Raw genomic sequence first — 27,185 nt, 5'->3', positions numbered from 1 at the left:
TTACACATGTTTACTACCTTTTTTTTTTTTATTTTTGCCAGTCCTGGGGCTTGGACTCAGGGCCTGAGCCCTGCCCCTGGCTTCTTTTAGCTCAAGGCTAGCACTCTACCTCTTGAGCCACAGCACCACTTTCGGCTTTTTCTGTGTATGTGGTGCTGAGGAATCGAACCCAGGGCTTCATGCATACAAGGCAAGCTCTCTACCCACTAGGCCAGATTCCCAGCCCCATAGTGACAGCTTTTTTGTGGGGGAGGTGGGGGTCGGTTATGAGGCTTGAACTCAGAGCCCGGGCCCTGTCCCTGAACTCTTTATGCTCAAGGCTAGTGCTCTACCATTTTGAGCCACAGCGCCTCTTCCAATGTGTACTTATGTAATACATCACTTTATAGGTATTAAATATTGTGGCTCATTCCGTCCCACCCACTAGGTATTCAATCTCACATACATGTCCTTCTCAGCATCTCTCCAATGACTATAGGACTGCCATGATTCTTTCTTTTACAGGGGTACTATTTCCAGACTGAGCTACTCAGAAAGTGAGGGAAGAAGAGAAGGCAAGAGAAAAAAAATTCTGCTTTTTAATGTAAAGACTGTTTTTTTCCTTTGGTTTTCATTGCAAAGTTATATCTCAAAGTTATGTATGAAAAATACCTTATAATTCCTCACAGTGAGTTTAAATTGGTGTAAGCGGCCTCTCTGACCAACATAAATTTGTCTACATGCAACAGAGGCTCTAAATAATGGAAACTTACACAAGCTAGACTGGCACACTACCTTTGAGCCGTGCCTCCATTTCAAGCTATTTTGCTGACTAATTGGAGATAAGAGTCTCCTGGATTTGTCTGCATATGTTGGCTTTGAACCTCATTCCCCAAAGCTTAGCTTTCTGAGTATCTAGAATTATAAGCATGAGACTCTGGAGCTTGACATCATATTTACATTTAAAACTAACATATGCTAAGCATTTGTATGCTAGGAACTGTTCTAAGTGCAGGGCAAATGCTAACTCATCCAGCCCTTAATATCCCAATATTATAGAAGAGGAGACAGAAACAGAGAGAGGCTTAGTGATTCCTTTAAGGACACCCAGCTAGTAAAGGGAGATGGGATAATAGTCTGGTTTCAAAATCCCTCCTTGTAATAATTAGCTATGCCTGTCCCATTTAAGTCTAGTTACTCAAGTATATACAGACACAAGGGTAATAAACTTTAGAGTTTACAATTGTTCTTAGTATTTTCCTCATTATAAAAACAAATTGTGGTCAATATTTAAACTCAGAAGTGCTAACCCTACTTAAACTGACCTTAAGAAGTAAAAGACAAACATATTCATCAAATGCTAATTTTACACAATAGCCACACTTTCCATAATTTACTCTGACAACATTGTGGACTGTGAGTTTTCCGTATCAAGTAGCATTTTTTTGTGATTCATCAAACTGTAGTTATAAAATGAAGAATCATATAGTCACAGGAACCTGAACTGAAATGGGGTGGGTCAGTTCAGAGAAGGCCAAAAATCAAGGAGGAAGAACCTATATTTAGGAAGCAAAAGCAGAGTGCTTTTGGAGTCATTTTAATTACAGATGTCCATGGACTATAAACATATTACTGCAAATGTTTATGCATGCTTTTGATGTAAAATGATGTCCACATCATGTGCCTCTATGCATATTGCTTTGTGACACAAGCAAATCACCCAATAGAATTCTTTCCTAAAATAAAATGCCCTTAAATTTTTTGGAAATAAGAACTCTGGTTTAGGGCTTGGGGATATGGCCTAGTGGCAAGAGTGCTTGCCTCGTATCCATGAGGCCCTGGGTTCAATTCCCCAGCACCACATATACAGAAAATGGCCAGAAGTGGTGCTGTGGCTCAAGTGGCAGAGTGCTAGCCTTGAGCAAAAGAATCCAGGGACAGTGCTCAGGCCCTGAGTCCAAGCCCCCAGGACTGGCCAAAAACAAACAAACAAACAAACAAACAAAAAGAACCCTGGTTTAATAGTCAGCTGACTTAGACACTAGTCTTGGCTTAGTTACCAACCAGAATCTGCTTCGTTCTGAGTGGGTTTCCCCTTCATCGGATGGAGTCCAGACACCTCTTCTCTCCCTCCTCCCTCTTTCCCTCCCTCTCTCTCTTCCTTCTTTCCTTCCATTCTTCCTTCCATTGTTCCAATACTGGGGCTTGAACTCAGGGCCTTGCATTCTTTCTTGACATATACGTGTGTGCACATATATATGTATATACATATACATATATCTTTAATTTTATTTTTCTGGGTTGCCTCTTATTTATTTTATTTTTAAATTGTTATTGTGATGTAAAGAAGGGTTAGTCATATAAGTCATGTAATGAGTACATTTCTTTTTGAACGATGTCACCTCTTCTGTCATTTTCTCCCAGTTTTTCCCTCCCAACACCCCTACAAGCCACACTCAAGCTACGAATACAGCCATGCCCATTGTAGCATTGTTTATCATAGCTAAGATATGGAATCAACCCACGTGCCACTCAGTGAATTGAGCAAATGTAGCTTATATATCCAATGGAATTCCATGCTTCCATCACAAAGAATGGCATTGTACCATTCATAAGGAAATGGAAAGACTTGGAAAAATTATATTAAGCAAAGGAAGACAGACCCAAAGAAACATAGGTTACTTGGTTTCTCTTATTTTTTAATTTTTTTTTCTTCTCAAATAGAACATTTTACCACTTGAGTCACATCTCCACTTCTAGCTTTTTGCTGGTTCCTTAGAGATCAGTTGCATGGGTTTGTCTACCTGGGCTGGCCTCAAATTACAATCCTCAAATCTTAGCCTCCTTAGTAGCTAGGATTACAGGAACAAGCCACCAGTGCCTGGCCCTGCTAACCCTTCTTGCTCAAGGGTGTTACTAAATTTAATGAGACTTTTTTAGTCTCTTGAAAGTAGTAGATTTCTCTCTTATAAAGAGCCCAAGGGACTTATATACATGATATGGTATGCAAAAAGGTTAGAGTAAGTCTATACTGCTACCAGCAGGCTCAGGTCTGGCCTAGGGTCTAGCCTGGGGGCCTTGCAGGTCCAGTCCAGGATGTTGGGTCTTGCAGAGCACAATTTGAAACCCATTGAATTCATCCTACTCTTCCCATTTTAGAATCAAGCCAACCAAGATCCCTAAGAAGAGATTTACCAGATACAGGGGCGAGAAAGTACATTGTCATCGACTTAACCAAGCATTCCTGGGGTTAACCTAACTTTTATGACTGTTCTCCAATTCTACTTTCTTCTTTAAAAGACCACAAATTCTCTGAAATATAATACCTGTCTATAGATGCTATGATTTCTATCAGTTTTGTCTTAATCTTTGCCGAAATGTATATCCATTTCTGTCAAATGGATGCTAAACCTGATTGAATCGTTTCTACTCGAAGCAACACGGTCAAGGGCTTTGTAAAGATGTCAGCTCAGAATCTAACCTCATTTTCCAGTGGAAAACACAACTCTTCTCTGTTCTGTAGTCCTGAGTTTTGGGAGTGACATTGGATGCTTCCTTTTCCTTTTCCAGCTGCAAAGTCTTTTCTTACCCTTTCGGTGATACTGGGGTTTGAACTGAGCCTTTTTATTTGCTGGGTAGGCACACTACCCCCTGAGCCAAGTCCTCATCCCTTTTTGCTTTAGTTATTTTTCAGGTAGGGTCTGCACCCAGGCATCCTCCGTTTGCCCCCCCCTCCCCCAAATCCTCCCCCACCCCACTCCTTCTGGGAGCTGACCTCAGACTGCAGTCCTCCAACTTGCAGTCTCCCGCATGGCTAGAACGATACCTGACTTATTTGTTGGGCTGTGCTTGTGCTAACTTGTGTACAATGTGGCCCGATCCACCTGCTGCGTGGTCAGGATGACAGGTGGGAGATACGGAACCTGGCTGTGTTTCAGTACCTGTCATGACACGGCATGCATCGGCTTTCGTGTTTTTTTCTCCATGGTCAGGGAAAGCCCGGGTGGTGGCTACAAACTGGTCTTGAGCCTCACTCACCCGTGGAACCATTGATGGGCGGAGTCACACCTGGCCAGCATCTACCTGGAGGAAGTAGGTGACTGGAGGCCTGTGCTGGAAGGGTTTATCCGGCCGGGTGCAGACGGTAAGGAGACCTTGCACATCTCTGCTGTTAGGCTCCCTCCCCTCCTCCCACCCCACAGGGCCCGCAGGTGGGGAGGGAAATTTCATTTAATACAAATAACTGAGGGAACAGCATAGCTTAACCTAGTCTACCTTAAAGACGCCAAGACACGTAGGTGAGCTTATGGCCAGGCAGCATCAGATAGATAGATAGCACCAAGACTGCTTCCTAATAAAGTACCAAGGAGCTCATGTCATTTATGACTAATCAGCGTCCAAGAATCAGGGGCCACCGTGCCTTGGGGAGTGTCATTAACCCCCGGGATCCTGTGGTTTGCTGTGGCACCGCTGCCCAGCATAGAGACCTTGTCCTGTCCACTGTCTGGAGCCCAGGAAAACTAGATTTAAAATCGCAGGTATGGCTTCTTTTAAATGTATGCTACTTTCAAGCCCTCGGAAAGTCAAGTCGTCGTTGTGGACCTTCAATATTTCCCTTCATGCTCTGTTCAGAAGTGTGAAGCTTCTCCCCAGTGGATCCTTTATGTCTCAAAAAAAAAACAGATCAAATCCTCTAGAAAGTTTTTTATTAACCTGCTTTACCTATTTTTCAGTAATATTATTGCATTTTTGGGGGGCCAGTCCTGGGCTTGGACTCAGGGCCTGAACACTGTCCCTGGCTTCTTTTTGCTCAAGGCTAGCACTCTGCCACTTGAGCCACAGCGCCGCTTCTGGCCATTTTCTATATATGTGATGCTGAGGAATCGAACCCAGGGCTTCATGTATACGAGGCGAGCACTTTACCACTAGGCCATATTCCTAGCTCCATACTATTACACATTGATTCATGTAGATTCTAAAGACTTATTGAGAGATAAATTATCATTTATTTTGATGTTTTTCCTGTTGAGATTTAAAAACAGCTTTTCCTATTGATGGAAGTTGAAATAAATAGTCTTGTGAAATTTGATGTATTTAGTGTAAAAGATGTGATTCTAATGTGATAATAAACTTTGTGAATTATATATAACTAATTATATTTCTCTTTCTGTGATGACTGGCAGAAAGTACAGGGTAAAATTTGTGGGTGATCTTCAGCCCTGTTTAGAACCTCTAGCATGAGTGCTTTTCTCAATCTCCCTCAGTGGCTTCATTCTGGTTTGTTTTCCCTCCCAGTTTCCCTTGGGCTGATTTCCTCTTGTTTTTGGTTAATTCCAAACTTAATTTTGTAATGTGTTTGTCTCTATATACACATATATAGAGACACACATATACATGTATACATACATATATACATATACATACATGTACACATATATTCCTATACATACATATATACATGTATAGGTATATATACATATATATATATACACACACACACATATGATTTCCCTTCTAAATTTAAGGTTTCTGACCCTCTAAGCTAGTAACTTGGTGATAAATCAAATGTGTAATAACCTATGTTAATAAAACTCTTAGTCAAGTAATACTAAGTTTATAAACTAAGGGAAAACTTGAACAATATTCGAGATTTACTTTTTTCACTTGCTCTTAGTCACTTGCTTTTAGATGACTTTGAGTCACCAGTTTTGGAGGCATAGACAGTATCTCCCAGTGGATATTTATGGGCCAGGTGAATGGAGTTTAGGAAGCCAATGGTGTCATAAATCTAAGTATTTTCAAAGGCTAAGCTCCCTACTCAGGACTTGTTCTGTCTCCACTGGTGGCCAAACCCCACTGGTGACTGTGATCTGGCAGGAAAAGCTGGCCACAACTAGTTTCTTTAATTTTTTTTTTTTTGGCCAGCCCTGGAGCTTGCCTCAGCCTGAGCACTGTCCCTGGCTTCTTTTTGCTCAAGGCTAGCACTCTGCCACTTGAGCCACAGCGCCACTTCTGGCCATTTTCTATATATGTCATGCTGGGGAATTGAACCCAGGGCTTCATGTATAAGAGATGAGCACTCTACCACTAGGCCATATTCCCAGCCCCAAACACTAATTTCTTATGATAAAGGAATGAGGGTCAAGGAGAAACTTTATAAATTCTTGGCAAGTGGATTCAAGTAGATTCAGATAGATTTCTCAAAATGAAGAAACCTTCTTTTCAGGTGAGAGACGAGAGCAAAATATGTAACATAATCATTAAGTCTTGGAGAGACAGCAAGGTTTGAGCTTGCAACATTGAGATGTTACCTAAAAAAAAAACAAACAACCACCGAATTCTTCACTCAATTGAGAGAAAATTTGTGCTGATATAAAAGTTATTTACCCAGCTAAGTAAACTACTTATTCTAACAAATAGGTTTCAGGAATTCTTGATAAAACCCGTCACTTTTTTTTTTTGTTTTTCCTTAGTCTTTTCTGGCAAGACTTCACAAGGAGTATTTTTGTGTATTTAGAAGCCACTTTAATTTACCTTTAGATAAAAGATGCAACCAAATAAAACCTGATTGTAAAGCTATAGATTTAAGGAAGTAGCTACGTGTAGAGCAAGTCTGTGGTTCTTGACAGTGTTTGGCCTCACCCAGCCATGGTGTTTTGATGTTGATATAACTTGGATATGTTGGGAAAGTGAAGACTTTGTTCATGTAAAGAAGACTTATACAAATGAGAGAATCTGAGAGACTTTGTTTTGGAGAATGTGTTAGCAGGCTGCTTATTCTCTTGGAGGTTTTATATTTTCATTCAACGTTTTCTTTAAATAATATTTTGTCATCAGGAAGAAGTGTTTTATATAACTTAAAAGGGTGTATTTGGTGATCAATCTCCAAATTTGTTTCTCAGGTCATCTTAATGTGTGGATCATCCAAATGTTCTTGAATTTGAGCTATTCCCCAGTGATGAGTGGCTAAAAACTGCAGTGGGAGAAATCCAGGTGTCTTGATATTAATCACAGTGATAAATACTGCTCCACTGAAACAAGCAATGCTAAATTCATTAAATCTATGAAACCGAGTGAAAACCTGAATAAGTCTTCTAGACTTCACCCCTTCTCTTGCTTTTAGCTATTTGCTTTTGGTTGACTTTGGAAATCATCAGTTTCAGAGAGTAACAAACACAATGGTACGAGTTAAGTTTGATCATGTATGTGCTGATTGTTTTCTTTTTCTTTTTTGTGTTGTCATTGTAGCTTGAACTCAGGGTTTCAACTTCACTTTTCCTTTTCTTGCTCACAACTGGTACTCTACCATTAGCACTACACTTCCAGTTGGGTGGGTTTTGGGGGGGCGGGAGTAAATTGGAGATAAGAATCTCACAGATTTATCTGCCTTTGCTGGCTCTCAACCATGATCCTCAGATCTCAACCTCCAGAGTAGTTAGGATCAAGGATGTCACCAACTAGTGGTGCCTCTCTGTGCTGATTGCTCTTTAACCTTGAACCAACTTTCCCACAAAATATCCCTAAACTCCGTCCTCTTAGAGAGAGATGTAAGATTTTCTCTCTTGTTTCCATACATTAGCATCTTGGGAATAAACTCTTTTGCAAAACTCATTACTTCAGTGATTGGGGTGTTGTGTGGCCAGGAAAACAGGCCTGGTTCTGTTACCATCAGAGTTGGTATAAAGTTGAGGAAATCTTGAGGAAACTTGTGACTGAAGAAATATCACACAAACAACAAGCATTTATAAAGCATGTAAACAGAAAAGAGTTCTTGCCACGCGTGTGACCTGTAGCAAATGTTATATTAGCTGGTATCTCTAAGGGCATTTTCTATATTTGTATGCCCATGAATAGTTAGAAATAATGATTCTAATTACTCAGGACAAGATAGGTGTTTAATATCTAACACTATCCACTAACTACTATTCCAACCCAGGGAATATTTAACATTATCCCGTGAGCTTTGCTTCTAAGGCCCACTGAAAGTATGTGGCTCAATGAGCAAAACTTATTTTCTGACCCTTGAGACATGTTTAGGAACATAGGAAATGTTTCTCCACTCAATGATGGTGATGATAATTGTAGTCATAAAGCCGCCACCATTCATGTGGCCTGCCGCTGTGCCAGGTGTGATAAATCTTCCGCATTTGTTATCATTTACCCTGAGTTTCCTTTGAGGAAGTTCTTTTATTTTCGTCATTTTATAAATGTACAAATAAAAGACCAGGGGGCTTACAATCATTAGGCCTCCTAAGCCAGTGCTGCCCCGTGGGTATGGGAGAGAACATGGTCTTTGGAGTCTTTTCATTTGCTGATCTTTCTCTGGAGTCTCTGCCCTGCCTGGGAACCGAGAGCAGAGACAATAATGCCAAGTAGTGGTTGTTCTTAACTGCTGAGTCTGCGGTAGCATAAATCATGTCGCATGTCATGGGCAAGGGTGGAGAAATATGGCTGTACCTTATTTCAGTGGAGCCAAGCACTTTCATGGTTCCAGGGAGAAGAGAAGACAAGTCTATTCCGGCTTGACAAACAGCTCATCAGGGTCTATCACAAAAGACTTGACCCAAGTAACACAGCTATGAAGAAGCAGAACCCTTATCTTTAAGAAAGCTCATTACAAGTGCCCAGAAACTTACTGTCCTAGTTAGGGAAGCAAATTTGCATTGTTGTATGTTATGAGTCAGATATGAGGGGTCTCCTCCAAAGGCACTTGGTATTAAAAGGCTTGATCTCTGTCCTCTACTTGATCAAATGTAAGGTATTGGGTTGGGAATGTGGCTTAGTGGTAGAGTGCTTGCCTAGCATTCATGAAGCCCTGGGTTCGATTCCTCAGCACCACATAAACAGAAAGAAAAAGCCGGAAGCAACGTTGTGGCTCAAGTGGTAGAGTGCTAGCCTTGAACGAAGGAAGTTCAGGGACAGTGCCAGCCCTAGGACTGGCAGAAAAACAAAAAAAGTAAGGTACTGACTGCGTAGATAGAATTCTTTTGACACAAGTGTATATGAAATTTGTTTATTGTATTTTATTCCATGATAATCAGCTAATTTAGCTGTGAGTTTCAAGAAAAATAATTTGAATAAGAAGAGTTGTTAAGGCTAGCTCTCTGAGACCCCCTACTCTGGATTTTAGAGGACTTTGTGACTTTGGGGGTTTTGATCATTACAGATTGGTGAAATTTGTTAATATCAGACTCACAGCAGGCTGAGACTTCAGAAAGCTCAGTAAGTGGCTCTCTTGTCCTTTGAAGGCATTTGTTTAGCTGTGGTATCAGTTATTACATTCTCAGAATGTTTTATAACCCTTGGATTACATAGTTTGAAAGAGATTATATGGAATGAAGATGTAACAGATGGCATAAAGAGGGGAAAGCCAATCTAATCCAAAATGTGGTAATAAATGGGATTTTTATTTAATTAGTATGCTAATATTAACAAGAAAGTCAATAAAACCAACACCAAAGATACACTGCATGTGTGTATTAGAATCAACACTCATGTGTGCTGCTGTCACCTGTCATATTGACATGCTTGCTTGTGTACTGTGTGAATCAAGAGTTAGAAAGGAAATAACTACGGTCCTTGCGAGTAACAATGGATGATTGCTTCCAACAGTTCTTAGCCTACTTGTGAGTGCCCTGAAGGGTTGGGCAATGGAATTCCCACCTGCAGGCATTCTGTGTGCTTGCAGATGAAATCCCAGAGGAGCACTGCCCATAATCCCAGGGGGGAAAAGACTGGAACAAAATCAGGAATTGTAAGAGTCTGGTTGAGTTGATGGGCATTCCCAAAGGGGAGACTATCTTCTCTTCCGAGAGAACTACAGGGGAAATTAAGAAAGCAGCTTAGAGAGACAAAGGATATATGTTTCTCCTTATATATGGAAGCTAGATTTAGCTTATAACTTTAATAAGTAAAGACACTGGGTGGTTTGCAATTGTCGATAAACTGAAATATGATAGAGTCAAGGGAAAACTAGTTTAATTCCTTGGAAAGGAAAAGTCAAAGTTCAACCAAATAAATACTAGAGAGCAGGTACTTGAAAGAGGTGGGTGAGTTAAGAGGAAAAAGGTAGAGCAACAAAGCAGGAAAGAGGGGGAGAATTCCACGTATGTCCTATAAAATTAAGAAGAGTGCGGAAAGTGGTAGAGAGGAGAGGGGTGGTGGCAATGTTCTGAGTGGTGACTGTATTCATCAACTGCTTTGTTAAAAGGCAACTCTTTTGTACAACTACTTTAAAGATAATAACAAAAAGAAAAAAGAAAGAAAAAAAGCAGTTCCCAGTCATACAGATGGGAAAAACATCCTGGGTCTACCAAGAGGGAACTTCGGCCAGTGGTCTCCAAACTGTAATAATCAATCATCGCAAGGAGCGTGCATGCCTAGTGACTTATTGGAAAACAGATGAGCACTGCCAAATACACTTGTTTTTATCTCATTCTTTAAAACGTATGCTCTTCTATATTACTTACTGGCTAGGGAGTTGTGTCTCAGGTTTAGTAACAGGGAGAGTCATGTCTTTGTTGATCCAGCCCTGTACAGATAGACAGGTTCATATTACGCAAAGCAAAGAGGGTAACATTTCTGTGCAGAAGCCCGAGCATTGTGGGTATTGTGGAATCCAGTGGGATCTTCTGGAAATGAGAATGTTAAACTGATGACTTAAAATGAATGTGCAAATATTATGCATATTTAACACTTAATATTAAATGTTTCCATAGAGCCAAATAATATGTAAAACTCTTGACATGTTTTTATCTGTTTCTTTTAGTTTTTCTACACCTCAAAAATGTTTTTGTTTGTTTGTTTGAAACGAAACCCAGTGGATTAAGCCATCTGCCTACTGTTTGCAAAATGAAAGAACGACTTTCTCCCTAATGAATGAGTTATAGTAGAATGTAAACCCTTAGAGGACAAGAACGAATATATCCATGTAATCTACATTCTACACATGCAAAGTCAGACATTCGGGAGGTGCAGATATTGTGTTGGAGCTTCGCAAAACCAGGATTAAAATAGTTCTTGGTTTCTCAGTTTATCAAAATCTATATTTAGCAACTCCCAAATTTTAAAAAAGTCAATAGCCCTGTATCCCAGATTGTCAAAATATTATCTATATTTAATAACACAAAATGAGAACAAAAGAATCCAAACACCTTTAAAATGGTTTTTAAGCAGTGCAGATTGGAAATGAAAAATGTCCCTTAGTCCCTGGCATTTCATATTTGTTTCAAGTAGTTTTGTTACTTCATTCATTTATGATCTTGGCCATATTCAGACTTGATTTATTAGGATTTTAGTGTAAGGTAGGGCTTGTCATGGAAACTTCATTCAACAGAAACTGTTTCAAATGTTCATAAACTAGACATAAACACTAAGAACAGGAATTTAGACATTCTCCCTGTTGTCCTTCTATCATAATCTCAGATTGTAACTTTTGTCGAGTTTGGGGTAAATCTTCAACAAACTGGGACAGAAACTTAATTCAGCAGGGCCGAGAATGGCGGGACAGACAAATCAGTTCTGTGGAGTATCTACCAAGTGCCCAGTGCTTTGTGTAGTGCCTCATTCAACACTCAGAATAGCTGTATGATACTCTCTCCCATGTGGAATAGACATCTGATTGGGAAAGCGATAGCACCAGGGTTTCCAGGCTACACAGAAGAAGGAGACTGCCACTAGGGGGTCCTGACCATACTCTCAGTAGGAAAGCTTGCAGAGCATTTTTTTGGGGGGGGGGTGTGGTTTGCAATGGCATGAGCCCTAGTGATGTACAAAACTAGCTCATCATGGAATATTCTGGAGAAGAGGATGGTCTAGGAAAAACATTTTGTCTAACTCCTACTATCAGAACCCTCTTTAATATGGGACACGTAAATAAGGGCTTTGATTTACAGAAAGAGATGGCTTGATGCGGCTCATCATTATTTGTTCAAGTGAAATCTTTCTAGGGCTCATCGCTAACAATTTCTCACAGCCACGAGTATTGTTGATGCCCTATAGGTTCCGTAACAGCTGCGACCCTTCACTTGGACGATGTTGAGCTGAACAGGGTTTGAGGCTACGGAGGAGTCATATCACGAGAACGATTTGCAGCTCCTTCGGGATGAGTCAGCTGCTCCTCCTCTCTGCTTCCTTCTAATTTTTTAAATGATCTAAAACTGAGAAACCAGAAGTTTCACAGTGTTTCTGGCAAAATGAGTGTTGAGAAATTCACACACAACGACACTCTCCTGAAAACATTTCAAATGCAGAGAATGAATGGGATATATTAACAGTGCTGTATCTCATTTCTAGTGCTAGGTACACTGGCGGCTGTCACAGTAGCTCTTCAGTTTACCAAGTAGCTCTTTTTCTCACAAAGTTATATGGTAAAGTGATAAATTACATAGACATGTTTATTTATATACACAATCTTTGCAAGAGAGGTCTAGAACACCTGTACACACCATTATTAGCCCCTTCAAAATAGTTAACTTTGAAATCCCCGCATGACTCTTCCCAATGAGAAATTCTCATATCTGAATTTTCTGGCTCCATTAGTTTTATTTACATCTTTCCGCATTATGTTTGTAATGCCTTAATAAACTATATGATAATGTTTAATTTGGTGTGTTTCAGAACTTTATGGGAATGTAATCATATCGTTAATTTTCTTCTTCAGTTTACTCTTTTCATTTAATAAAGCTCGTATTCGCTGTTACTATGTGTTGTGCTGTCACCTCACTGATTTTCAATACCAAATATTATATATATATTATAACTTGTGATCACAATTGATTTATTCATTGCACTTTTCATAGACAGTTGGGTAACTTCTGCTTCTGTTTCACTTTTCTATCATCATTGTGTTTCTGTGAACATTCTTTAATCTATGTATAGAAATTTCTTGATGGTATGTAAATAGAAGGGAACTTCTAGGTCATTGCATGATCAACTTCAATTTTATTAAAGTTTTCTCATTTATGGACTGAACTTCTAACTTTTGCTAGTCCAACAAATATAAAATCTTTTTCATTGTAATTTTTTTTTTTTTTGTGGAGCTTGAACGCAGGGCCTGGGCACTGTCCCTGAGCTCTTTGGCTCAAGGATATCACTCTACCACTTTGAGCCACAACTCCACTTCTGGTTTTCTGGTTGTTAATTGGAGGTAAGAGTCTCTTGGGCTTTCCTGCCTGGGCTGTCTTTGAACCATGATCCTCAGATCTCGGCCTCCTGAGAAGCTAAGATGACAGGCATGAGCCACCAGTGCTTAGCTAGGTTAGCATTCTATAAGAGATTTGCTTCACCAGTGGATATCTATGAATATTGATAAATGAAGATGCCCAAGTCTTCCCACAATATTACTTTGTTCTCTGGCCACCTGAATTTCATTCTCTATTAAGCTGAATGAATTTTAAAACATTGTGTTTGGGAAAACAAAAATGTGGAGAAAGCTTGGGATGAAATGAGAAATATGATTGCTTTATAGAAAAGGTATCCTGAAGGGAACACAGAAATGATCATTTAATATTCCAGTTTATTTTCACCAAGGAAGTGGTGAATTTTTTTTTTTTACCAAACACACCTAAGTGACTAGTCTTTGCTCAAGTCTAGCCAGCATTCCTATTTTTACATTGCCAAGATCTGTTTTCCCCGATCCCAGTTCCCACCTTGTTAATAGGTCTGCTCATCAAACTATGCTGGGGGGGCGGGGGAGGAGGAGGAGTGCTTCTTAAACCAGGGACTTTAAAAGTTCAGATAATGCTGAGACTCTGTGTGTGTGTGTGTGTGTGTGTGTGTGTGTGTGTGTGTGTGTGTGTGTGTGATTCAAAGTTCTTGTCAGCACACCGCTCCTCCATACTTCTATAGCAGCTGGTGCTCGCTCGGCACTGTGTTCTGTGGAACTGGAACTGATGCTTTGGTAATGTGAGAATGCATTCACCATATATTTGTTTATCTCTGAAGCATTTTGTCTGTGTCTAATCTGAGATGAGTGAGAGTCTGCCAGGTCTGTCCACCCGCCTCTCACCTTCTCAGGACTCATTGCTGACAGGTGGAGAAATTCCTAGATGGGGATTTGACATGAGCGTACATTTTCAATTAAGCAGAAGGAATTAGGTCAAGGCCCTGTTGCATAGAAAAAATTAACATTGTGCATACTTGAAGAAACTTAAAGGAGTTTTAGGCTGTCCATTTTATAACCCTCATGGAGTGGCCAACATAAGCTCTCAGAATTGAGGTTCTATGGGTACATTAATATCATAGGAACCCAGATATTCACACTAGAGGGAATTGATAGGGTTTCTTCTGCTACTTTCACGAATAAACACTCTGTTATATACCTACTTTTGAAAGCCCAGCAAGAGTGAACTCTTTGCTTCTAGATCTGACCACATGATAAGGATTGCTGATTAATCTTGGATTAATAGTAGCTGTAGTTGTACCATTTTTTCCTATTATAGAACAAAAATGGGAGTGGAATTTACATTTGAACCAGAAGCAAAAAAGAGCAATATTTAGTCTCAGCTAACAGACTTTCCCAACGCCCTATTGTGACTTACGCACATTGATGGCAGCCTTTTACCCTCTCTCTCTCTCTCTCTCACGCAAATACTTGTAACAGAGCACGTACCACGAAATGAACCAAATGTACAAAGTGGGGTGTTCTGTTTAAATAAATAAGCACCACTTGACATCTGGTGGAGATATCTCCACAGCCCCTTTGTTCTCATTAACTTCCATCCGTGAGGTTTTCGAGTGGAGAAACTGCCCTGCTAGGAAAGGAAGCACATGAAGGAACATGACTATTAGTTTTCCTTTGCTGAAAATGTCTGAAAATTTCACATCTCGAGTCTGTAGTTATTATAGGGTTTGGCGTGTGGGTGGCTGAAAATATGGTACTTGGCCTTTTGGTGCCAAACTTTCACGCAGCTTCAGCTGTCTGTATACAAAAGACATGGCAGAATGTGTTGCTTTACTTTTAATATTCGGAATTGTTCGCTGTGCCAGTGGAATAGCGAATGTGTGGATGGTACTGTTGATCTTGGAGCCTGCCAGTCTCATGGAATCTTAATTGATGAAGATGCTATTAGGAACAGAGGGGGGAGGGAGGGCTTGGTGAGAGTCTGCAAATTAGAAAATGCTGTTCTGGGTACCATTTTCTCTTGAATCTTCTTCTTGCCCCCTCCCCCTGCCCCAAATTTCCAGTTCTTTTCTCCTTCCTGTCTCAAATGAACACCTTTGGTTTACTTTGGTCCCCTGATGCCACGGATCCCCAGAACAACAGAAATTAAATGACACCTCTCACAGTCTCCAAGTGGCCATGTGTTGGTTGAAATTCTTTGTCATTCTGTTGGGTTTCAGGAAATGAAAAACGCTGGAAACCTTCAGCTTGTGGGGGAAATGTTCCCTGGAGGCCTACTCTCATGCAGGCCTTGAACTTGAAGTGAGCCACGAGCTATGAAACAGGATGCCCGTGTCTCGGTTTTCCTTTCTTTGCATTCGCCTTCCCCTCCGCGCAGTTTTCTTTTATCCAGTGAAAATAAGGAGCCATTCAAAACTCACCTCCTAGCCGAGTGCTGGTGGCTCATGCTACTCAGGGGGGTGAAATCTGAGGCTCACCATTCAAACGCAGCCCAGGCTGGGAAGTCCCCGAGAGACTCATCTCCAGTGAACCTCCAAATCTGGAAGTGGCGCTGTGGCGCCTTAAGCATAAACAGGCTCAGACAGTGACCAGGCCTTAAGTTCAAACCCCATAACTGACACCCCCCCCCAAAACAAAAAAAAACAAAAACCACACAAGCTTACCTCCTAGGGCAACTGGGAAGAATGACGGGGTGGCTAGGTTGTGTTACCTACAGAAGTTGTGAGAATCTGGACAGTTTTCCAATGAGTGTTAATGATCACTTGATGGGATAACCCCACATGTAATTCTCTCTGGAAGCCAGGACTTGGGCTGAGACCCCTTGCACTGCGAGTCTAGCATATGTGTCATGTTCCTCTCTAAAGCTGATTTCCATGTGTGAACTTGAACCTAGGGAAAGCAGGTACGGGATTGTGCGTTCACGAGCCTCCCGTTCCCCGCGTGGCCTGCCACTCCTGCTCTGTGGGCTTGAGTGGGTCTGAGACGGTGACGGCGAGGAAGGAGCATTTAGTGCGGTGAAGTAAGAGCTTCATGTCATTTTAGTACGTACAGTCTTCGCATGGTATCCAGGGGGACTGGCTTTGGGAACCCCCTGGAGGTGCCTAAATCTGTGCATACCCTGATCTCAAATAACGTATCATAGTATTTGTATGTAATCTATGTATAGGTCCTGTGTCCGTCAAAGCATCTCTAGATTAGTTATATAATACCTACTACGGTGTAAATGTTCTGAAATCAGCTATTATATTGTTCGGGGACAAGAAAGAAGTCTGTACATATTTGCACATGCAAGTGATTTTCCGCTGTTTTCAGTCTGTGATTGCTTAACCCCGTGACTGTGGGACCCTCAGCTACCGAGGGCCGAGTGTACAGGAATGTCTCTGGCATAATTGCTGGGGGCACTGAGTCAGGCTGGAGGAGGGAACAAAAATAAAATGGGGTTCTTTCTCCCAAGGTGCCCCCCCCCCACCCTCATGACTTGTGAAGCCTGTGTCAAGTAATAAACTGATTAAGGCTTTTAATATTCGATAGCAAAGCAATAAAGTGAGGCGTCCTCAGTGTGTTGAAACTTGTCACCTTGCAGAACGGACACTCCGATCTGGCTAACAACGCCTCCCTTTTTCCTCCTCTTCCCAGACGCCTAGAAATGATCACTCTCTTTCCCAGTGAATTAAACTACTGTAGATTACTCATATAAGTGGCTTTCTATGGTATATCATTTTGGGGCCATCTTAGTTCTCTTAGCATTTATTCACTGTTCATCCACATTGTGGCATACGTTGGAATTGCCTTCTTTTTGAAGGCTGGGTAATATTCCATTGTTTCCTCATTCCCTCCTCGGTGGGCACCTTCCCCAATTTGAAAAATAGTGCCACTATGAACATGGGAGGATTTATTTGAGTCCTTCCTTCTGTTCTTTTGTTCACACATCCAAAAGTGGAATGACTGGCTCCTACATAATGCGTCTAGATTTAATTTTTAAAGGAGCCGTCAATGTGGCTTCGAGGCTTCTATTTGGCCATTACCAAGAAGGAAGCAATACATGTTTATGGTTCTCAGTGCTGCCGAGGCAAACACGGAGTAGTTGCTGGTGAAAGGGAACTCTCCCAAGGGTGCTTGTGAAGAAGTGCCGTGGGGTGCACTGATGGACACCTTTGAGGGGTGCCTGCCTGCAGCGCCTCCCTGAGTGCTTGGCTTTTCATTAGAGATTCCCCTCTCCAAGTCTCTTGAGGGAAAGGGGGCTCCGCAAGCCTGTAAAATGGCAGAGATGGCTGTCGAGGGGGCCCACAGCCGGGCCCTGGCTGCCTGTGCTGTAATGAAATGCATGACTACCGCAGATCCTGAGACTCCCAGCCAGGGCTCCTCGGGCCTCCCCTGCCCCCCCCCCGGTGATTGGAAGCCATCAGGACCCCCCGCCGTCCGCTGATACCCCCAGGAGGTGACTGGCATCCGTGACTGGGGGGCCCCCGGTGGGGGCAGTGAAATATTGCTAGCAAAAATTAAAAGGTCCTCGTGTCAAAATAATTCATGATATGCATATCTTCCGTCCTGATGAAACGGCTGATATCTGGATTAGCAAGATAATAAAACTGATCAGGCTACAGTTAAACAATGGAAGTTGGAGAGCTGTTCATTTTGTAGGTGTCATTTGTCAGATCAAGGGGTCAAAGCAGAATGAAAGACTCTCCCCGGTAACCTTCCAGTGATGTGAATCTGGAATGTTCCTCATGATTTGTCCAAAGTTTTCATCATCGGGCTGCCGGCTAGCATTACCGCAGCAGGCTGTGTTCTGACATTCAAATCCGCGGAATGACAGGCTATTAGGAGAGGGAAGCGGCTTCTCATACATTAAGCCCCGTATCTCTGACCTGTAATGTGAACTGATAGTGATATTGTAATTGAGTGAGCATGGGGGAAAGAAGGAGGGGGAGAAGCTTTATTAAAACATGGGGCCAGGAAGGAAAGCGTTTATATTTCTCGTGATTTGTGGGTTTGTGAAATCAGCTTTTTGGTGCTGATTTGTTCTCTATTTCTGCAAGGCCGAGGGAGGGTGGGGGGTGTTTATTTGGTGTACCGGGAATTCGAGATAACAATGGAGTCTCCTGCTCTCCTTCCCACACGCCGAGCAGGCACAGATCAGAAGAGATGAGTTCTAGAAATGGGGGGGGGGGGGGAGCTTTCAGAGGAACAAAATGGACCCAAGAGCAACCCGGCCACTCACAGTGTTTGCCCTCTTTGTTTGGGCTTTGAATCCAGCTGCTCTGGTGTCACATCTGTCTCTCCCATAAATGAGGTCAAAGGCCTGGGATGGGCGGCCTGGCCTCCGTAGCGGTGCAGTGTCGTGTTCTGAGTGGCGAATTTCACATGAGGGATGGAGTCTCCGATGACTCAAGGCTCAAGAAATACCCTAGTCTAGCAGGGTGTGGTGGTGTATACATTTAAGCCCGCTCTTCAGGAAGCTGAGATAGGGCCACCCAACATCGGAGTCTAGCCTGGGCTTCAGAGAGACCACATCTCCCAAGACAAGTCAAAGCAAGAAGCAGAAAACCTATCCAGGCAAACTGCTTGACTCACGGGTTGTCCAGAATCCCTGAAACAGCCTTATTCTTCGGTGACCATGAAGAAACTCAGTCCTTACAAGAAGCTGGGAGGGAGGACTAAGGAAGAGTGCTAGGCCAAATGTAGTCAATGGATCCAGCTGTGCACGTATGCAGCTGCCACAACTAGATGCCCTTGTACAATTAAGCTATGCTGTTAGAACTGGAAAAGAATTCAGATGCACTTTCGTGTGTGTGCACGCGCGTGCACGTGCTTGTGTTTGTGCACACACACACATTTGGGCTCCGCTACTGATTTAGGAGAAGAATTTCCCTGAGGAAGCTAGAGGAAGCACTCCATCAGGCATTTGGTAACTGAGGTTCTGACACACTAAGTGATCTTAGGTGAGTTCACCAGCACCTCCTACTGTAGGGTGTGAGAACGGTCGACATGTGTTACGGTGAAGCCGAAATGGTGTGGGCATGAGTACCAGCGCAGACTGCTGTAAGAACAGACGAGCTGGTCCTTAATAGGAATATACTGACAAAGGCTTGGCCTCACGCAAAGGTAAAGGCTCATCTCCATTTACTGAATAGTATCAGAGGCACCCTTGGTTAGATTCCTTAAGATCTGATCTATAGTTGACAAAATACCTCAAGTGGAAGATGGTACCTTTGAGTGTTTTAGAATCACTTAAGATTCTTAAGTTTGTGTCTAGTTCTTGCCTACTAATAGTCAGTTGTTAAATTTTTGTTTTGTGGACTTTTAGGGGGTAAAAGCAGAAGATGCACCGCCACAGCCTTCACCAAAATAAGAGAAAATCAAAGTTAGAATTAAAAAAAAAAGAGAACTAAAAGTTAGAGAAAATCATTTTTTTTTAAAAAAAAAAACAGGAGGGGTGGTATAATGGGATTTGGAAAGGCAGAAGCAAATTAGCCATGAGGGAGAGTGGAAGCAAGGACAATACGGAATATTTGGTTAGCCGGCTCACATGGGCAGTCCTAGCTCTTCAGGAGGCTAGCAGCCTCGAAGATCAAGTTTAGAGCCACGCAAGAGAAGAAACGTCCTTGAGACTCCATCTCCAACGAACCAGCGTGATGCTGGGCTGGAAACATGGCTCATGTAGTAGAGTACCAGCTGTGAGCAAGCAGGCCAAGCCAGGCTTACAAGAAACTGGGTAATGAAGATGACAACATTTGTAGAGTGAATGGATGTCTAGGAAAGGAGAGGGAGACTTTCTGGATCTAAAAACCAAGAGTTCTGTGGATGTCTACTCAGTATTAGAGTGTCGGTTTTCATGTACATATTCTAAGTTCAAAGATCCTTGAATGACTTTTACATTCACTTTTAGATTTGCAGCAGGAAGTAGCTCTGTGGAGTGACCCATATTTAACCCCTGTTATTCATCTGTCCTAGGTTTTCAAGATCTCTGAGAGGCCTGCCAGTCAAGGCTGTAACAAGTAACAAATGTTATAGTTCTAGCTAAAAAGAGTAAGGGAAGAGGTGGGTAGTAGAGGAAATGGTGAGAATGTTGAAAGGAGTGGCACTGATTAAGATGCACTGTATTCACAAGCTGCTTTGTTAAACGGCAACTCTTTTGTACAACCACTTAGAGGCAATAAAATAAACTATTTTTTCAAGCAGACCCCAAACTCTAATTCTAGTTAAATAGATAGATGATCAAGAATTTACCTAAACTCAACACAGTGTAGAGAGCACTTTTTCATGTAAGGCCTACCGTACAAGGGTATATAAATAAAGCTTTAGATCTTCTTTATGAGAAGAAAACCCAACATACAATGGTAGGATGCAATGACCCGTGTGGGGAATGAGGTAATGAAAGATTGCCTCCCGAAGGAGCTTGGCTAAGAGAGACACCAAGGAAGGTTGGTTGGTAGGTCGAAGCACGTGGTCATTCCAGAAGAAGAAAGCATCAGCAAAGAGCATCCAGGCGGAAGCCCGGACAAACTTATGAGTGAAACCAGCTGTTGATTTCTCAGTTTGGGTGTCAATTCCGATAGAAGATCAGCGAGTGCCATTCAGCTGTACCTATATGCACAAAATTTAAGCTGATTCTTTTTTTTGTTTGGAAAGTATCAGTGGTCTCTGGTGTGCTGATGTGAACGACAGAATGAAAGGAGGAAGGCGCTGGTGAGAGTGCCCTGTGGGACTTCCATGGGGGTCTTCATACTGGGATCTGATTGGGGGGTTTCACAAGTGGTTTGCCTTCCTCCCCGTGGCACCGAGGGAGCTGCACAAGCTTCCTGAGCTGACTGCTCCCGTGCTTCGTTGCAGAGTATGACGACTCCACAAAAGTCAGTACAACGCGTTCACAGTGGAGAAAACATACTGGACTCGGATGATACAGAGATAAGCATGGGCTTGCATGAGGATGGCCCCCCAAGTCATCTCTACTTTTAAATGTCACCTATAAATGCACACAATTGCTATGGATCAATTAAAGAAAAATCTTGGTGGCATATGTTAATCAGTTTTGTTATTTGCTGGTGATATACAGAGAAGTTGGAAAAGAATAAAGGCATAGAATTGATGTTGATCAACTGTGTTTATATAGAAATTAGAAGGCAATTTGATGCAAATATATCATAATAATTAGCATAAAGAATAGTCTTATGTATGTTAGATCTAATGCAGTTTGTATATTTCAAATGCTGGATCATTGTTTATTTCCACAATAGTGTTATTGTTGTCTTGTCATCCATACGTGTTACCAAAGAATGCAAGCGCTGTGTTGGCAAAATGTCTACGAACTCTGACATGCTGTAGACTTAAACCATTTCAGCATTTTCCAATGGCATAGGCATGTGGCAAGCACTCAGAGAGGTCCTATTCCAGTTCCAAGATGTTCCCTTGAGCCTCACCTTTCTGCCATTACATTCTTGGTCTTTTTTTTTCCCCCATTATCTCCTTTTTTTGCCCCACAATAGATGAAAGGCAGCATTTCCAAATATTATCCTTTAGTCATAAGAAAGAGAATAATCTGGGAGGGAGGGAGGGAGGGAAGGAGACCGGGAGAAAGGGAGGGAGGAGGAAAGAGTGAGAGAGTGTGAGAGTAAGAGCCAGATCTGCTGAGGATTACGGTTTGGAAGAGTCTGAAGGATAACGTAGCCCAACTTAGCTTTATAGAGCTGGTGTTTATCCTCCCATATGTTGGTAAAAGTATGGCTGACATTCCAAACAAAAAAAAGAGGAAGTACTGCGGTCTTTCTAACAGAGGGGGAACTGGAGCCTTGAACCTGCTGGCTTGAATTGGCTTAGTTCTGTGACACGGCTCTCCCCACTTCCAGTTCCCTCTCAAGTGGAGAACAATGAGCCAGAGAAAGCACCTCCCCGAGTTCAGGTGAGTTATAAGCTCCCCATGCTTAGCGAATCACCACTGCTGGCCGCTTCCCTCAGTGGCTTGGTTACATAGGACGTCCCTTTCCTTCGGACACCCTGAGGACGTGTCTGCAGTCCTCTGATGGTGAGTGTGGACCGTTTCATTTGCCTGCCTTAGGACTCACGGTGCTGGAGACCTTCTGGAGACCCTCGCGTCCTAGGTTTCCCGGTGACGCTTCGGAAGAGAGGGTGGAATGCAGGAAAGCTGGGAGAAGCTGCTGAGGATCTTCCCTGGAGAGACCCCAGGTGGTGATGGGTTAGGGTCCGGGGGGGCTGGCCTGGCCGAGCTGCTCCCGTCCAGCCTCCCAGGGTGCGCACCTGCGCTCCGCGCCTGACCTCCGGGGGTAACACCTGCAGTCCTGGCTATTTGTAGCCTGGCTTTTCTCTGCTCCTTCCTATCCATTCTAAAATACATTGTTTTTACAGCCCATCTAATTTGGGTGTAGCTTGCCCAGCCTTGTTGTCATTTAAGTATATGTTATTTCAGTTCCCCCCCGCCCCCAATCTGTAATTTATTTTATTGACTTTCTAATAAATATGAGGGAAAAGCTCTTTATTTCCATATGGATTGTGCATTTCAGAGATGCTTCTCACGGCTCAATAGTAGAGCAAATCCACTCTGGCTCATCCCATTTGAGGTTTATGTGCCTCTCCTCTCCTAATTTTTCATTAGAATATAATAATAGTCTGAGGCAAGGTTGATTTGATATGTGATCTATTTCATTATGTTCTTATGGTAAGGGTAGCGTCGAAAGTGGGAGAGCATCGCTAATTTTTCGGCGCGGTAATTTATTCGGCAGTATTTAAATGTTGTAATTTTCACACGGAGGCACAGACTGCCACATCTATCTTCCCGTGGACCAGTCTGTCTTGCTCTTTCCTTTTCATCTGTTTTGTTTTTGCATATTTTTTTCATAAATTCGACAGATGGCCTCTTGATGAATCCTTGATAATACTGTCATGTAAAGCAGCTAAGACTAGAAATCATCTCTCCACAATTTTTCACCGCAAAGGGAAAATTGAACAGAGACAAACATCACTAAGTTCATAACAACAGCCACAAAATATCTCCTTCATGTAAATAAAGAGGACGGGCTCGCCTCCTCCCGGCTCACACACGCCAGCCTCCCTTCAGAGTCCTCTGAATATTTTATGCTGTTTTGATCCCCCTTCAAGCTGGGGTTGGTTGGGATTTCGGGGGGGGGCTCCATCTTCTGAACACTTGTACAGCTTCTCTGACATGGCCTCTCCCTCCCTTTTCTCCAGGAGCCCCTCCTCTGTGGGCTTCCTAATTGTGGATCAGGTGAAGTTTTCGTCCCCTCATTTCAAGGTCATGCACCAGTAGGACCATTTTCCCGACTCAGAGGGCACGTAATTTCACAGCCGTGTACTCCTCATTAATCCCCCCGAGTGGGGGCCTGGGAAGTTCCAGATCACAGGTTTGTTTTTGTCTTGTTCTCTGACTCAGTGCTTCACAAAGGGGTTAGATTAACCCTTTGATTCTATTTATATCCTCCTGTAGCACATTAGAAACAGAGTGCTTTCTTTTGACCTCTCTCCTTTCTTCCCCTACCCTGCTGCTTTCCATTTCCTCCCCGCCTTCTTTTAATGAATAGGTTGCAGTTCATTAAAGAGAAGTTTGTGGTAAATAAAGGGAATTGTTCATTTACTGATAGAAATGTACAGCTTTCTTCTCCGATACCTATATGCACATACATCATGTACACACACACACACACACACACACACACACACACACACTTTTTTTTTCCAGAAGCCTGTGAACTCTCCAGGATTATCATGAAGATGAAAATTTATTGCTCAATGTCATTATGAGCTGAAAGTCTCAATAGGTTAATTCTTCAAATTAGAATGTCCATGAATCTAGAGCCTTATTACTGTGTTTCTATGTGCTGCTGGTTTCTACGATGAGTTGACATCGAGTCTCGTCTTGCATGAGACTTTTTCCTCATTTTCTTTTTTCTTTTTCCTGTCCTGGGGCTTGAACTCTGGGCTTATGCACTGTCCCTGAGTGCCTTTTGCTCAGGGCCAGCACTCTCCCACTTGAACCACAGCGCCAATTCCAGCTTTTGCTGTGGTTCATTGGAGATAAAAGTCTCACAGACTTTCTTGCCTGGGCTGGCTTTGAACTGTCATCCTCAGATCTCCTGAGTGAGCTAGGATTACAGGCATGAGCTACTGGTGCCTGGCTCTTTCCTCACTTTAAAATAATTCTTTTCTCCTGACTTACCTTATCCTGCCCTCATTCTTGGCTCTGATGGTGCCTGTGACCCTCAGCAAACATTTAAGGAACACACTGGGGCCTTTTGTGACGACTTCTCAGTGTGTGAGCTACCAAGTCCACGGTGAGCGTTTTGAGATCCACTCCTCTTTGTAATGATTGCAAAATCCAGGACTGAACATGGATCCTAGATTTCACAGCCCGCTCTATACTTCCCCTTCCTCAATTGAAAAACAGTCCTAATGAGCTCCAATTTTAAAACCAATAGTTAACTGTATGACTGGGCATGGGAATGCATCCCATCTACTTAGAAGGCAGGGGCAAATGTATCATGAGATCAGGTAGTGATCAGGTAGAGAAAAGGTAGTGAGACCCTGTCTTAAAACCAAAAAATAGAGTAACATAAGAAACAAAATCTCCTCAAAGGGCTGTGGTCCAGCTCAAAGGGTCAGAGCACTTGAATGAGGCCCCGCCTTTGATTCTCCAGTAACACAAACCAAAATAGCCAAAGGAAACAAAACTCCAGTTTTCAGTTTTTGTAGATAAAAAATGAACATTACTCCATTTGGAGAGAGGACTCCTCTTGTTCTTTTTCATCCCTTTGATAATCAACAAATGTTGGGGAATAATCAGGCAAAAGTGAGATAAGCAATGCTCAATTCTAATTTAAGAGGCGGAATATTAAGTCTGTTCAGAAGGCCGCAGACATGCGTGGATGAAGGGCAGACCAGAGCTGGAACGTTGGCTTCTTTCAAATGACAAAGCTACTTCCTGAGGATGGGTGGAGATTGCTGTGGGAATCAAGCGAGTCCATGGAGAGCTCTCTAGAAGGCCCAGGTGTGGAGCAAGGCTCAAGACCTGACAGTGTTGGCCTTGCTGCTAGAAACGTGACTTTGTGGATCAGCCAGTACACAGGTCACAGAAGAGTCCAGGGTCCCATCGATTACAGCAGGGACACTGGCCAGAGCCCCTCGCGACGGGCCAGGAGGAGGAGCTGCCCCGAGGAGCCTCGCTAGCTGTCCTGGCGAGGTTTTGTCTGGGCAGCGGGAGAAGGACCAGAGCTGTCATTGGTGAAGACGTAGGAGCCACTCACTCCTCCTGTGGAAGGTGGGGGAGACTGAACCCCCTTGTCTCTGTCTCATTTTACACTGGGCCTTGGACTCCCCTTGTCTACCTCGTTTCTCTGCACCGCACAGTGACTGTCTTTGCTCAGGTTGCTCCACAAGCACATCACACTTGTGCCGCTTGTCCACAGAATTGCTCACCATTCTGGAGGTGGCCCGGTTCAAGGCTGAGGAGCTGGTAGGTGCTGTGTGAAGTCCTGCTGTTCATAGGGAGCGGGGTTCTCATTGTGAGCCCCTCTGCTGGGAGAACTGGGAAACTGAGGGCTCCCTGGTAGACAGAGACACTAAGTCCACTTCTGGCTCATGAGGTCTCTCCACTTAGGACCTGGGCGCCTGCCAGTGGCCTCATCTTTTCCCATCAAAGCAGTGATTATGGATGATGATAATTCCGTGGGAATTACTGATGTATAGTTTTGAGGATAATAATTTATGGGCCACCTTCATGATACTTCAAAATGACCTTGACATTTTTAATTAAAATATTTTTTTTTATAATGTAAACCGTGCCTTGTTCTAAATTTTTAAAATTGAAAACTTGGGCCGGGAGGTTGGGGCACGTGTTTACTTCCGGTCCTCTGGAGGCTGAGGCAGGAGGATTATGATTTGGGGGCCAGCTTGGGGTCTATGATGAGCTGACTCAAATGACTGAGGTCTAGGACGCAGTTCAATGCTGAAGTGCTTGCGTAGCACGCAGAAGGCTCTGGGTTCAATTCATAACACCCCCCCCAAATTAAATTAAGAGATTAAAAAAGTGTAAATCTCTTTGTCTACTAACAGTCCAATATATTAGGTAGGTAGCACCCTGGACCTCAGGCAGGAGTGACTTCCAGTCCCTCCCCAGAGGCAATGGATGTTCCCTTGGTGCTGAGAGAATTCTGATTTTTTTTTCGTAAGGCATAAATAAACATGGAGGTTCCTTCTTCCTCTTTGCCATGTGTTTGCTTGTTTTCTTTGAATATGCAGGTGTGTGTGTGCGTGTGTAAGCATGTGAGCATGTGAATTTATAGACTTGGGTTAAGGAGCCAGGAGGATGCATAAGCTCTTGGAACTTTTCTACAAGGCTGATTGCCCGAGGTCCAGGAGCTCAGGAGTATAGGGTGGTTTTTGTGGTGCTGGTCCTGGAGCTTGAACTCAGGGCCTGGGCCTGTTCTGGAGCTTTATTTTTTTTTTCTCATCAATTTTTTTAAAATCACTTGAGCCACAGCTCCACTATTGTTCTGTTTTTGTATTGTTTGGTGGTTAGTTGGAGATAAGAGTCTCATAGACTTTCCTGCTGGCTCTGGTTTTTGAATCATGACCCTCAGGTCTCAGCCTCTTAGCTAGGATTACAGGCACTGGCCATGGACACCGGCTGGATGTAGATTGTTAAGGTGGTAATTGAGTTGGGACACAGTTGGACTGAGTGTAGTACTATGGTGTGTGCCGTATCAGCAAGATCAAGCTCTCTAAAATACAGAAAATCAGGCAGTTGTTTGGATTTTCTGTTTTACAGAGAAGAGACCATAACTGCTCTAGAGAGAGAGGATATTGCAGGAGAGATGGAATTCAGAAAGGAAATATAAAATTAAGAACTGGAAAGATCAACATTCTATAAACTAGTCTCTAGTAATGTAACATATTCTTTGAAAATGGAATGTATGTATGACAAAAAACTAAAAATACACTTGATTACAGGGAAAACAAGGTGTCCCATCAAATTTCTCTTTTAATTGTACTCAATACTTATTTAGAACTAAGCATATGGTAGGGAGCACACACTTACTTGCGCGCGTGCACACAC

Source organism: Perognathus longimembris, chromosome 12 (assembly GCF_023159225.1).
Source record: "Perognathus longimembris pacificus isolate PPM17 chromosome 12, ASM2315922v1, whole genome shotgun sequence".
NCBI classification, from domain to species: domain Eukaryota; kingdom Metazoa; phylum Chordata; class Mammalia; order Rodentia; family Heteromyidae; genus Perognathus; species Perognathus longimembris.
The sequence above is the reverse complement of the archived record's forward strand: the minus strand, read 5'-3'. Positions refer to the sequence as shown.